Below are 4,628 nucleotides of genomic sequence, written 5' to 3'. Positions count from 1 at the left end.
ACACTCTCGGAAAGGTACTAATATGCTCACTGAAAAGCCCTGGTTCCTTCCAAATAGCCGTGGGGTGCACTGAATTTCTGAATGGTCAATGGCCCTTTGGAAGGAAGAACACATGAAGTTGCCTTATACTGAGTCAGACCAGTGGTTCATCTAGCTCAGTATTGTCTACACAGACTGGCAGCGGCTTCTCCGAGGTTGCAGGCAAAAGTCTCTGCCCGCCCTATTTCGAGATGCCAGGGAGGGAGCCTGGGACCTTCTGCATGCAAGCAGGCAGGTGCTCTTCCCAGAGTGGAACGCCTTACAGTGCTCATACAGGGAGTCTCCCATCCAAATGCAAATCAGGGCAGACTCTGCTTAGCAAAGGGGACACTTCATGCTTGCTGCCACAAGGCCAGCTCTTAATGTGCATCTAAGGGCTTGATCCTCTGAAGCATCACACTACAAATACTGATTGGGGGACGGATCAACTCAGGCCCAGGAAAATGCCAGTGATTATTCACAGGCACCCCAGAGGGAACTCTAGCACAGACGCACTGATTGGGAGGCTTGTCCTGGCATGCTATCAAGACTCGGTTGCTTTCCCAGTGTCTGGCAGTCGCACCACACAGAGACACAGCCCTTAACTCTTGAATCCTAGGAGCAGGGCTTGTTATGGAACCCTCCTGTTCTGGTCAATGGAGATAAGCAGCAGGATAAGCTTTGCAAGAGCTGAGCTGTTGCGACAACAACACCTTGGCAAGAGCCCCATTCCTCTTGCACATAAACGACAACTCTGCGAAGTGAATTAAGATTCTAAATCTAAATGACTTTAACTTGCATAGGCTGGGGAGAGAGAGAGCGGAGAGGGTAGGTTCACACAATCTCATGTTAGTTTGATGGGAATCTGAGTTTGGGCACGCACTTCCATGGAGCGTGTGTTGTGTGAACCCAGTCATGACTGGGAATCTCAGGATGGCACTGTGCCAACCTGACATGAAGCCGAGATAGGTTTTCTTGGCTTCAGAACTGGGTTTCCCCCTCAGAGAGCTGAAGAGGGAAAGTGTTGCTGCTGCTGCTGCGCACCTTTCAGCGGCATCAGGGTTCACAGCCCTCCTAGGAACTTGAGACACTCCCAGCTTTACCTCTGAGTGCCCCACTTCCATGGTTACACTTTGCAAAACATTTTTCTCTGCGCCTTCTACTTCCTGTTATTCATTCAATTTACAATGAGCTCTCCTGAGCTGACTGAAAGACAATGAGGGCATTAAAATGAAAAAGCATATTTGTGCTCTCATAGGTCACAATAATGATGTTTCAGAAGAGACCTCACTCGCTGCAGTGTGAGAAAGAGCAGCCTTCACATTGAGGAATTATTTATTTATTTATTTATTTATTTATTCATTCATTCATTCATTCATTCATTTAGCACATTTTTATACCGCCCTAACCCAAGGTCTCAGGGCGGTTCACAACGAACAAATACTAAAAACAATTTAAAACAAATAATAAACAATCAAAAGTTTAAAAAGTTAAAAAGCGAAAAAGCTTGGATAAAAAGATACGTCTTTAGACCCTTTTAAACAGCCACTAGAGATGGGGAGACCCTTATTCCCACAGGAAGTGCGTTCCAAAGTCTCGGGGCGACAACAGAGAAGGCTCGTGCCTGGACGGCCACCAAACGACATGAAGGTAGCCACAGACGAGCCTCCCCTGATGAACGTAGTGGACGATGGGGATCATGCTTCAGAGGAGAGCTAGTCTTGCGGTAGCAAGCATGACTTGTCCCCATAGCTAAGCAGGGTATGCCCTGGTTGCATCTGAATGGTTGATGTGTGAGCACTGGAAGATATTCCCCTCAGGGGATAATGGGGCCACTCTGGGAAGAGCAAGAAGGTTCCAAGTTCCCTCCCTGGCAGCATCTCCAAGACAGGGCTGAGAGAGATTCCTGCCTGCAACCTTGGAGAAGCTGCTGCCAGTCTGTGAAGACAATACTGAGCAAGATAAACCAATGGTCTGACTCAGTATATGGCAGTTTCCTATGTTCCTATGCAGAAGAAGACGCTTTCTTAAGTACCGTGGGCCTAAGCTGTTTAGGGCTTTATAGGTTAAACGTTCATGCCCGCACACTGGCATGTATACACAAGAGAGGCAAAACTCAGTTTTGAAATCTGTTTCTCCTTTTCTGCTGTTTTTGCTACTTTATGCTCTTTGGTTGAGTGTTGTACTAGGACCGGGGAGATCCGGGTTCAAATCCCCATTCAGCCATGGAACTCCCTGGCTTTATCAAAAAGCTTTTGACAAAGTCTCTCATCAAAGGCTCCTGAGGAAACTTAGCGGTCATGGGATAAGGGGACAAGTACATGTGTGGATTGCTAACTGGTTGAAAGACAGGAAACAGAGGGTAGGTATAAATGGAGAGTTTTCACAATGGAGGGAAGTAAGAAATGGGGTCCCCCAGGGATCTGTACTGGGACCAGTGCTTTTTAATTTATTCATAAATGATCTAGAAGCAGGAGTAAGTAGCGAGGTGGCCAAATTTGCAGATGATACCAAACTCTTCTGGGTAGTGAAATCCAAAACGGATTGTGAGCAGCTCCAAAAGGATCTCTCCAAACTGGGGGTGTGGGCAACAAAATGGCAAATGTGGTTCAGTGTTAGCAAGTGTAAAGTGATGCACATTGGGACAAAAAACCCCAACTTCAAGTATATGCTGATGGGATCCGAGCTGTCGGAGACTGACCAGCCCAGGAAAGGGATCTTGGGTTTGTGGTGGACAGCTCCCTGAAAGTGTCGACTCAATGTGCGGCAGCTGTGAAAAAGGCAAATTCAATGCTAGGGATCATTAGAAAGGGGATTGAAAATAAAACGGCTAACATTATAATGCCCTTATACAAAACTATGGTGCGACCACACTTGGAGGACTGCGTACAATTCTGGTCACCACATCTTAAAAAGGACATTGTTGAACTGGAGAAGGTACAGAAGAGGGCAACCAAGATGATCAGGGGCCTAGAGCACCTTTCTTATGAGGCAAGACTACAACACCTGGGGCTTTTTAGTTTGGAGAAAAGACGACTGCGGGGAGACATGATAGAGGTCTATAAAATCATGCATGGTGTGGAGAACATGGAGAGAGAGAGATTCTTTTCCCTCTCACACAACACTAGAACCAGGGGTCACTCCATGAAATTGATGGCCAGGAGGTCCAGGACCGACAAACGGAAGTACTTTTTCACACAACGCATGATCCACTTGTGGAACTCTCTGCCACAGGACGTGGTGACAGCCAACAACCTGGATGGCTTTAAGAGGGGTTTGGACAACTTCATGGAGGAGAGGTCTATCGACGGCTACTAGTCCGAGGGCTGTGGGCCACCTGCAGCCTCAAGGGCAGGATGCCTCTGAGTACCAGTTGCAGGGGAGTCACAGCAGGAGATGAGAGGGCATGCCCTCAACTCCTGCCTGTGGCTTCCAGCAGCATCTGGTGAGCCACTGTGGGAAACAGGATGCTGGACTGGACGGGCCTTGGGCCTGATCCAGCAGGGCTGTTCTTATGTTCTTCTTATGTTCTTATGACTCTGGGCTAGTCACTTAACTCTCAGCCTAACCTGGCTCACAAACTACTTTGAGAATGTTTTGTTGCCATTGAAAAGTGGTATATAATTAGTAATAATAATAATAATAATAATAATAATAATAATAATAATAATAAACAACCAGTCAATAACACCTGTCTGACTGTGTAAACAATAATAATAATAGAAAAAATCACCAAATACAAAGATCTACAAATAGAAATTAAAAGGCTGTGGCAGAAAAAGACCCAAATAATCCCAGTAGTAACTGGCGCCCTGGGTGCAGTCCCAAAAGACCTTGAAGAGCACCTCAACACCATCCATCGGGGCCACAGAAATCACCATCAGCCAATTACAAAAAGCAGCTTTACTGGGAACAGCCTATATTCTGCGACGATATCTATAACCATTGACGATAAAATTCTGGCATCCCAGGTCCTTGGGAAGGACTCGATGTCTGGATAAAACAAACCAGTCAGTAACACCTGTCTGACTGTATAAACAATAATAATAAATAATATTTCAATCAAACCTGTCTCCTTACACACTAATATTAGGGGAGGTCTGCATTGAAAGACATGGTTCTATCACTATCATGTGCAGTTCAGGGCTGAGAGATCACAGAAGTGTTCCCAGAGGGCAGGTCCGGGCAATTTGCAAGCAGAGACTGGACAATCTTGTGTCAGGGATACTGGAGCAATTTTGGGCACTGAAGCTAGACTAGGGACCACTGAGGTCTCCTTCAGCTCTAACATTCGACGACTCTAATATTCAACAACTCTGAGCAAAGAGGCATCTTTTAAATGTTCTTATATTTAGCAACATTCTAACATTCAACGACTCTAATATTCGGCAACTCTGAGTAAAGAGGCTTTGTTTAAATGTTCTTATATTTAGCAAGTTCTTATATTTACTAGTGGTGGCGGCTGTGGTCTTTCTTGCATTTCTCTTTAGATTGTGAGCCCTTTCAGGACAGGAAACCATTTCGTTGGTTTCCCGACATAAGCCACTTTGAGAACCTGGGCTGTAAAGCAGTACAGTATATGAATAGCCATAGCTGTGCTATGAACAACC

This window comes from Hemicordylus capensis, chromosome 12 (assembly GCF_027244095.1).
Source record: "Hemicordylus capensis ecotype Gifberg chromosome 12, rHemCap1.1.pri, whole genome shotgun sequence".
Classification (NCBI taxonomy): domain Eukaryota; kingdom Metazoa; phylum Chordata; class Lepidosauria; order Squamata; family Cordylidae; genus Hemicordylus; species Hemicordylus capensis.
The sequence above is the reverse complement of the archived record's forward strand: the minus strand, read 5'-3'. Positions refer to the sequence as shown.